The following is a 10,140-nucleotide window of genomic DNA, read 5'->3' on the forward strand; positions in this document are numbered from 1 at the left end:
TGTAAGTCAGATCATCATGCTGTACGCCTCAAACGTATACAGAGCTACATGTTAGTCATATCTCAATCAAACTGGGGAAAACAAATACTCGTTTTAAAACACTGGGGGCCAATATTTGTTGCTTTTCTCTTTCAAGACTTAAAAATCAGTGGTTCCCAGCTGGGGACACTTTTATCCCACCGTGTCTGGAGACATTTGTCATCACACTGCAGAGGGAAGGCATCTAATGGGTAGAGACCAGGGATGCTGCTAACCAGTCAACATTACACAGGACAGCTCCCTACAACAAAGAATTATCTGGTCCCAAACACCAACAGTGCTAAGACTGAGAAATCCTGGCTCAAATGAATGCTTAATGGGTTGTTTAATTTCACCTTCTTATTTCATATCAGAACAGATTCAAAGATGACATAGCATTTTTCACTTTTTCTGTTAAACAGTAAGTATATGATAATTTTTAAAATTCATTCTTCTCATTTGTCGGACATAGCTTGGTGCCATTGTTCCAGATGAAAACGTTTGTCATTTGGAAGGTTCTGTTTTAGGCCCTACTCTCCTATATAGTAATTACAAAATATTCATAGCAGTCTCCAAAGAAAATTGGATTAAGTTCCAAAAGTTTGTAAGTTAGTTGCTTCTGAATCTTAAAAAATATCTCGTATAAAATTTTTGCAAAAATGTTATATTCCCTCTTTGGTTTTGTGAGGACTTTGTCCACTTTGATATCTGCTTCTTCTTCCCGGCTTTTTCCGCCCCCAGTCCTCATTTAGAAAAGTACCACCCCTCTCAGGATGCTGGGGTGGTTCAGTCAGTTAAATGGCGGACTCTTGATTTTGGCTCAGGTCATGATTTCAGAGTCTTGGGATTGAGCCCCATGTCAGGTTCCCTGCTCAGAGGGGAGTCTGCTTCTCTCCCTCCCCAGCTGCCCCTCCCTCCCTTGTTTCTCTCTCTCTCTCTCTCTCAAATAAATAAATCTTTGAAAAAAAAGAAAGAAAAGTATCTCTCACATATATGTAAATTTTCATTACAGAATTACAGATTGGGCTATGGTTTGGATAATAATTAATTTAAGCAAATAAATAAAAACTTAAATAATAAATATTTAATAATTTAAATTTGGACGATCCAATTTTATTTTTTTTAAGATTTTATTTTTATGTAATCTCTACACCCAACATGGGGTTCAAACCTAATCCCGGGATCAAGAGTCCTACACTCTACTGACCGAGCCAGCCAGGTGCCCCTGGATAGATCCAATTTTAAACACATTCAAATTTAAGCCCTCTGAAATTTAGAGTCCTAATCTATTAAAAGAAAAAAAAGATTAAATCTTTAGAAGAGTATAACACACCATTAGGTTCTGCTTGGAGCCTCAACACAGAGAGGTGCCCTACAGCCAAAAATCAAAATGTAGACTGAGCCTGAGAAGATATGAGATCAAACACTGAATCCTAGGGGTGCCTGGCTGGCTCAATTGGTTAAGCATCTGCCTTCGGCTCAGTTCCTGATCTCAGAGTCCTGGGGTGGAGTCTCACATTAGGCTCCCTGCTCAGCGGGGAGCCTGCTTCTCCCTCTCCCTCTGCCAGCTGCTCCCCCTGCTTATGCACTCTCTCTCTCTCTCTGTCAAATAAATAAATAAATAAATAAAATTTTAAAATTAAAAAAAACCCCACCTGAATCCTAAAGAGAACACGTTATCAAAACCCCGCATCTAATTAAAACCAGACCAGAGACTGGTCAATTAAATGCATTTTTATTATGATTATTATGTTAAACAGTTATCGGTAGTTTATGGTTTCAAGCTTCCCTTTTACAAGTAAATATTAGCAAAGTGAACAACTCCAGTGAGAAAGTATTCTTAGACTCTGTAGACTCCAGGGATTTTGAATAATGCAGACACTTGACTGGTTTTAAGGCAACCATCGCTAACCCCAATCTCAGCCCTTTTTTCTCCCAACAGACCAATCAAGACTGTATTGATTTGAGGAAGCAAATATTAACCGACTAAGTGAACTTACACTGTTCAACATCAATTGGAAGAGGATGGAGGAAATCTGACATTAGAAAGCCAGCACAAAGCTAAATAATTGCTAGTTTGTTTAAAGCCCCATGTCAGTTTCCCTGCTCAATTGTGCTATGACAACTTCCAAAGCTTAGTGTCCAGCCCAGATCTCTCTCTTGAGCTCCAGACCCATGTAGCCAGCTCCCTGCTGGTCATTTCCACTGAGTTAGCCACAGGTATTTTAAACTCAACATGAGAAAATTATCTCCTCTTCCTCTCTTTTAACTGTAATATACTTACTGTTTCCTAAATGTACAAAGCTGCTCTACACCCGCTCGCCCTTTGACATGCTTTTTCTTTAGCACGGAAAGCTCTCCCTGTTCTCCCTACTCTTTGCAGACTTGTGCTCATGCTTGTCTCTTCCTCTGTGAAGCATTCCAGGCAGGCTCATTCTGCCTCTCCGTTCTCCAAATTGGCACAGTGCTTAGCACAGAACAGAGGCTAAATAATGATATTGCATGTTGTTTCTAGGAGAAAAAATGACTGTAAAGAAGATAGCCCAGGTTCCGGCCCGTAATAGATTTTCAGAAGTGTGTCCAGTTTAATTTTGACAAAAATGCAAAAGCAATTTAGTGGAGGAAAGGTTGCCTTTTAAGAAATGGTGTTAAAATAACTGAACATCCATTGGCAACAATCACTCCACCTAAACTAAGTCTCACAGTTTATACAATAATTAAATCAGAATGGAATACAGACTTTAATGTAAAACTGTCACCAGCCTGACCCCAAGACCCTTTACTGCCCACCTGTTTGTACCCACTAACTTTGGTCTTACATTTTCCCCTAAGCACTTCTTTCAGGCTTTCCTCTAGACTCAGGCACATGAAACCTAAAATCCGCCCCCCAGGTGACCAACTGCACTGATAAATTCTCCCCGCTGGCCAGACTACCAAGACCATTTGAGCTAAACCTGGCTCACACCTCTGCAGATGGACCATGGTCTGATCTAGGGAATGACCTACAATTACCTTTACCTAATTATAATACCACAGTCTCTGCTCCAGGAGAAGCCTCAGCCTCATTTCCATGACATACAATGTTTGTGTAGGCATGTTTCCTTAAGACACAAGCATGACCTTATGCCCTCTTCTCCGCAGGATGACAAGTCTTCTCTGTCTAAACATTCATCCTAACACTAACCCAAAGGAACCCATTCACCCTCTCAGGGAGCCACAGCTTTGGAAGCCATTCCTTATGATCTCATTTGCTACAAATGAAAGTTTTCCTTGAGCAACAACTCAACCTGGTGCAATTTCTGACTCACCAAGGAGCAAACTCATGTTGGTTCAGTTACAAAACCACAAAACCTTTTTAAAGAAATAAGAGGAAAACCTTCAGGATCCAGGGCGTGGCTTGACTCCAACAGCATGATTTACCAAGGGAAAAACTGATAAATTGAATCTCATCAAAATGAGAAAACCTATGAAAGATGAGGTTAAGAGAATGAAAAAACAAGCTACAGAATGGGAGAAAATAGGGGTGCCTGGGTGGCTCAGTGGGTTAAGCGTCTGCCTTTGCTCAAGCCTGCTTCCCACTCTCCCTCTGCTACTCCCCCTGTTTGTGTTTTCCCTCACTCTCTACTACTCTCTGTCAAACAAATAAATAGGGGCACCTGGGTGGGAATGGGGATGGGGTGGAGAGGGAGAAGCAGGCTCCTCGCTGACCAGGGAGCCTGGACATGGGGACTCAATCTCAGGACCCCCGGAACATGACCTGAGACACAGGCAGATGCTTACTGACTAAGCCACCCAGGCACACAGGTTACAACTCTTGATCTCGGGGTCATGAAGCTATCTGTCATTAGGCAGTCAACATGTATTTGTTAAAAGAAAGAAAAACATTGTGAGTACCCTATAAGAGTTGAAACAGAAAGAAGATTTAGTTGACCCTTGAAAAATGTAGGGGTTAGGAGCATTGACCCTCTCCTGCCCCCCATAATTGAAATTCTGCATATAACTTTGACTCCCCCAGAACTTAACTAAGATCCTACTGTTGACCAGAAGTCTTACCAATAATATAAACAATTAACCTATGCTTTGTATATTATATTTATTGCATGCTGTATTCTTATAATAAAGTAACCTAGAAAAAAGGAAATGTTAAGGAAATGATAAGGAAAATATATTTACAGTACCATATTATATTTATTGAAAAAGATCTGCGTATAAGTGGGCCTGCATGGTTCAAATCCATGTTGTTCAAAGATAGACTGTACTGGCCTTGCGCCAACAAAAAGAGCAGTACACAGACTGTGGCAGAGAGCTAGGCAAATAGAACACATCAGTACCAAAAGACCTCTTATTTGATACTTATACATTAAATATTGATGTTCCTAATTGTCTTTTGAATGCCATATTTGGATCCTGAAAATAACATTTCTAGCTATTACATTACCTCGTTGCTAGCCAGCAAGCACTTCGGTTCAATTCTTGGAACTGTGCAATTAGTAGAATGTTGCCCATTGTAATTATTCACCTAGAACTTCCTCTAAAATTTTCACCTCAGATCTCATGCTCTGACCACCACTTTCTTTCTTTCCAACTCCCTTCTTTCTGACTCTTGATTCCCTTTTCCTTCTGATCTATCATTCATCTTTCGTGTTCAATCCTTTCTCTATGTAGCTTTAAGCCATGAGCAGCCCCTCAACCCCTTCTGACTTTACTCTCCTGCTTTAACTGCGTAATGAAATTTCACTCCCAGTAACAGGCTGCTCGATTCCTACATCAGGTCGTCAAGGGTTGCTAGAGAAAAATCACAAAATTGTTCAGAGCGTTGCCCCTGCAAATCCCTGGTCTTCAACCCCGGCTGGACTTTTTTGCAGCCCCCAGGAATTCTGTGAACTGGCCCCCTTCCGAAGCAGCATTTGCCACCGTCGCGCTTTCCTCAAACTCCCCCTTTTTATGTCTCCCACCCTCAAGGTAAAGACGTCTCCTCCCATTTTACTGAGAGCATGGAGATCATCTTAAGTTTCCAGCACCCTCCTTCTCCTGCAATTTCTCTGCATCTGCTTCCATTTCTTAGCGGAAAAAGCTTCCCTCCATCTGAAGTTATTTCTGCCACCTGTACTCTGAATTTGTGACCGGCCTCTTCCTCTGGTCCTTTGGTCCCTCAGCTTCCCCCCTTCCTCCTGATGTTTTCCTTTCTCCCCTCACTGTCTTTAGCTAACAAATCATCTTTCTCCCATCTTTAAAATAAAAAAGAAACTATAACGGGGACAAAACATCTGGAATACCCTTGCCTTACAAACTTCACATCTCTCTCCCATGTATATCACTGGCAGATTTAGAGCTGTCAATGTCAATACTGACAACTGCTTGTAGCCAAATCCCTCGCAAATCTATATTATCCCGTTTGCAAATTTCATGAGAATGTCTATTTATTAATTTATGGTGAGAAATAGAATTCAAATAGAATAGGATGTTTGCATCTCTGTGACCCACTTATTCTGGAGATAAAGTGTAGAATGGTTTCAGCTTGTGGACTCCGCACTTCACAGAACTGGGTTGCTCACTATTTCTGTGATCTTAGGCACGTTAATGAAGCTCTCTCAGTCTCAGTGTTTTCATCTACAACACAAGGAAAGGGATAGTACCTATTCACAGGGTTGTTTGGAAGATGAAATTAGGTAATTAAAATGAGATAACTTACGTAAAGTGTTTTTACTTAGAATGCACTAAGTGCTAAATATTAACTATTATTGTTGTTATTGTTCTTCTCAAAAAGCAAATTTAGATAGATAATTGGAAGATCACATGACGAAGGGGGCCTTGGTTCCCAGAGGCAGTTGCTGTCCAGCGGGTCAGCAGCCGTAGGCAGCATGGACCTGCCGAGATGAGTAGAGGGCTCAAGCTCAGAGAAGGGGCCCTCTTACAGAATCCTACTTAGGATTCCTTCAGAATCCTACTTTTATTTGGCCTCTCTTTAACGTATGACATTCTTGGGCCATCCCCCCCCCCCTTTTTAAAGATATTATTTATTTATTTGAGAGGGACAGAGAAAGAGAGAATGAGCAGTGAGGAGAGGCAGGGGCAGAGAGAAGAGAGAAGGGGGGTGGATCCCAGGACCCTGAGATCATGACCGGAGCCAAAGGCAGATGTTTCACTGACAGAGCCACCCAGGTGCCCCAGGGCCCTCTCCTTTTTACATTCTGTTCTCGAGGCTTCTCTTAGGTTTAGCCCTATGTAAACAGAATAAACAGATCTCTCTTCTTCATATAATAATAGCCATTAACTGTGTGCTTCTCTTTCCTCTTCTGCCTCTATCCACTTTCCCCAAGTTATCTTATTTCCTCTGTGGCTTCAGCTCTCAGTTATCTAATGCTAGGCAACATTCCTCTGACCCCTAACTCCATAATTTACCTATCCCCTGAACAATTCCACTTGGATGCACCAGGTGTCAAATGAAATGTCCAAAATGGAGCTAGTGGGTGTCCCCTTTTTTGCTGAACCTGCCCCCCTCTGGTATGCCCACTTTTGGAAACTGAAAGATCAAAGCCAGAATCCTGGGAGTCATCCCTATTTCTGGCTTCTTAGTAAGCCTTGCATACATCTGTCAGCTTCTTCAGAAACATTTCTTGAATTTGGCCCTTCTCTCCAGCCCTGCTATCACTACCTTAATCACCATCATCATTTCCCTCTGGAATTTCTGCTACAACCATCACAGGTCTTCCCGCTTCTAGTCTCAGACACCTCACAGTTACTCATCACACACCCGTCCTTATCCTTAGCTCTAGAATAGTGTCCAGCACAGAGTAGACATGCAATAAATATTTACTGAGTGAGGGGCACCTGGGTGGCTCAGTCAGTTAAGCATCTAATTCTTGATCTCAGCTCAGGTCTTGATTTCAGGGTCATGAGTTCCAGCCCTGTGTTGGGCTCCACATTGGGCATGAAGTCTTTTTTTTTTTACTGAATGAATGAATAAGTGAGTGAATGAATTTCTGTCCTCATGGAATTATAGTTCAGCTAAGAGAGCAACATTAAACAAGTAAGCATAGCAGATGTTGGGGAAAACCCAAGTAGCATTCCTTGCTATCTCAGACTCAGAAATGGATTGGAGCCTTGATCCAGATGGGAGTCAAGTCCTGACTGGCTGGGACTTGGAGTGGACTAGGAGTGGAAGATAATTTATACAAAAGAGACCCAAGAGAACAAACATGTCAGCTAATTCTTCTCTCTCTTAATATCCCCCCACTAGTTTATGATATATACATTGCAATGATAATTTGGATGGGGAGGAGTGAACTGAACTAGCTAGGAAAGTGTAGGAAGTGATGGGATAAGGTGGAACAAGGTTGGGGCGCCTGGGTGGCTCAGTCGTTAAGCATTTGTCTTCAGTTCGGGTCGTGATCCCAGAGTCCTGGGATGGAGTCCCACATCGGGGTCCCTGCTCAGCGGGAACCCTGGTTCTCCCTCTTCCACTCCCCCTGCTTATGTTCCCTTTCTCACTGTCTCTCTCTGTCAAATAAATAAATAAAATCTTTTAAAAAAACAGATGGAACAAGGTTTATTTATATGTGTTCAGTTTTAAAAACTTTTTATTTAGAGATAATTTAGATTTACAAGCAGTTTTGAGAAATAATATGGAGAGGCCCACATGGCTGGCTTGTGGTTGGTTAAGTATCCGGTTCTTGGTTTCATTTTTTTTTTTTTTTTTCTTCTTTTTTTTTTTTTTTTATTTTTTATTTTTTTTTTAAAGATTTTATTTATTTATTTGACAGTGAGAGATCACAAGTAGACAGAGAGGCAGGCAGAGAGAGAGAGAGGGAAGCAGGCTCGCTGCTGAGCAGAAAGCCCGATGTGGGACTCGATCCCAGGACCCTGAGATCATGACCTGAGCCGAAGGCAGCGGCTTAACCCACTGAGCCACCCAGGCGCCCCCGGTTCTTGGTTTCAGATCAGGGTTCGAGATGGAGACTCACATTGGGGTCTGTACAGAGTCTGCTTACAAATCTCTCACCCTTGGGGCGCCTGGGTGGCTCGGTGGGTTGAGCCGCTGCCTTCGGCTCGGGTCATGATCTCAGGGTCCTGGGATCGAGCCCCGCATCGGGCTTTCTGCTCGGCGGCAAGCCTGCTTCTCTCTCTCTCTCTCTCTGCCTGCCTCTCTGTCTACTTGTGATCTCTCTCTCTGTCAAATAAATAAATAAAAAATCTTAAAACAAATCTCTCACCCTCTCCTTCTGCCCCTCCCACTTGTACTCACTCTCTCTCTCAAATAAATAAGCCCCCCCCCAAAAAAAAGAATATGGAGAGATCTTATTTACTCTTTACCCCGTTTCTCCCCATGGTAGTATCTTACATAATTTTCCATAAATACAATACAATATCATATTCAGGAAATTGACAGTATGCCTACCTCAGTTCTACATGCGCTCATTTGTGAGTGTGTGCACACACATACATGTATTTTGTTCTATGCAATTTGGTCATATATGTAGATTCACGTGACCCCCACCATAGTCAAGAACAAAATAATTCCATTACAAAGATTCCTCATAATATCTACACTTTTAGTAGCCATACTACTTCCTTCTGAACCCCAACCCCTCCTTAATCCCTGGCAACCACTAAGCTATTTTCCATCTTTATAATTTTGTCATTTCAAGGTTGTATAAATGGAATCACGTAATAACTGTTTGAGATTGGCTTTTTCCCCCACTCAGTATAATTCCTACGAGAGCTGTCAAAGTTGTGTGTCTCAGGAGTTGTCCTTCTTCTTGCTGAGTAGTATTCTATGAACCACAGTTTAACCATTCATTCATTAAAGAACATGTAGGTTGTTTCCAGTTTGGGAATAGTATGAATGAAGCTGTGATTAAAATTTGGGTACAGGGTTTTGTTGGAACATAAATCTTCATTTCTTTGGGAAAAATGCTTAGTTTGAGCTGCTTTAACAAAATACCACACACTGGGTAGATTAAAGAACAAATTTATTTCTCACAGTTTTGGAGGCTCGGAAGTCCAAAATCAAGTGCCAGCATGGCCAGGTTTGGGTGAGAACCCTCTTCCTGGTTTGCAGATGACCATCTTTTTGCTGTGTCCTCACATGGTACAAAGACAGAGGTCTCTGGTCTCTTCCTTTTCTTATAAGTACAAGAGGACCATTATGAAGGCTCTTTCATCATGACCTCATCTAAACCTAATTACCTTTAAATATCATCATAATGGGGATTATAGCTTTCACATATGAATTTGGAACACAAACATTCATACCATTCTGCCCCTCTTAAAAAATTCTGGGGGCACCTGGGTGGCTCAGTGGGTTAAAGCATCTGCCTTTGGCTCAGGTCATGATCTCAGGGTCCTGGGATCGAGTCCCGCATCTGGTTCTCTGCTCAGCGGGGAGCCTGCTTCCCCCTCTCTCTCTCCCTGTCTCTCTGCCTACTTGTGATGTCTGTCTGTTAAATAAATAAATAAATTTTTAAAATTTTTTTATATTTATTTATTTTTATTTATTTATTTATTTGACAGACAGAGATCACAAGTAGGCAGAGAGGCAGGTAGAGAGAGAGGAGGAAGCAGGCTCCCCACAGAGCAGAGAGCCTGATGTGGGGCTCGATCCCAGGAACCTGGGATCATGACCCGAGCTGAAGGCAGAGGCTTAACCCACTGAGCCACCCAGGCACCCCTAAAATCTTTTTTTAAAAGGCTGGTTTTCTTTTATAGTTTTTGAAAGATTTAAATTAAATATTTTCTAAAAAGAAGATTGGTGGGGTGCCTGGGTGGCTCAGTGGGTTAAGCCTTTGCCTTCTGCTCAGGTCATGACCTCAGGGTCCTGGGATCAAGCCCCGCATTGGGCTCTCTGCTCAGCGGGGAGCCTGCTTCCCCTCTCTCTCTGCCTGCCTCTCTGCCTACTTGTGATCTCTGTCTGTCAAATAAACAAAATCTTAAAAAAAAATTCTGACATGCAAAATATAGTCATTCCATTCCAAGAGCCCCCAAATCTTAATTCATTCCAGCAACATGTCTAAAAACTAAAGTCCAAAATTTCATCTAAATATTATCTAGGGGCCTCTGGGTGACTCAATTTGTTGAGCATCTAACTCTTGATCTCAGCTTACGTCTTGATCTCATGGTCAT

This window comes from Meles meles, chromosome 3 (assembly GCF_922984935.1).
Source record: "Meles meles chromosome 3, mMelMel3.1 paternal haplotype, whole genome shotgun sequence".
Lineage (NCBI taxonomy): Eukaryota > Metazoa > Chordata > Mammalia > Carnivora > Mustelidae > Meles > Meles meles.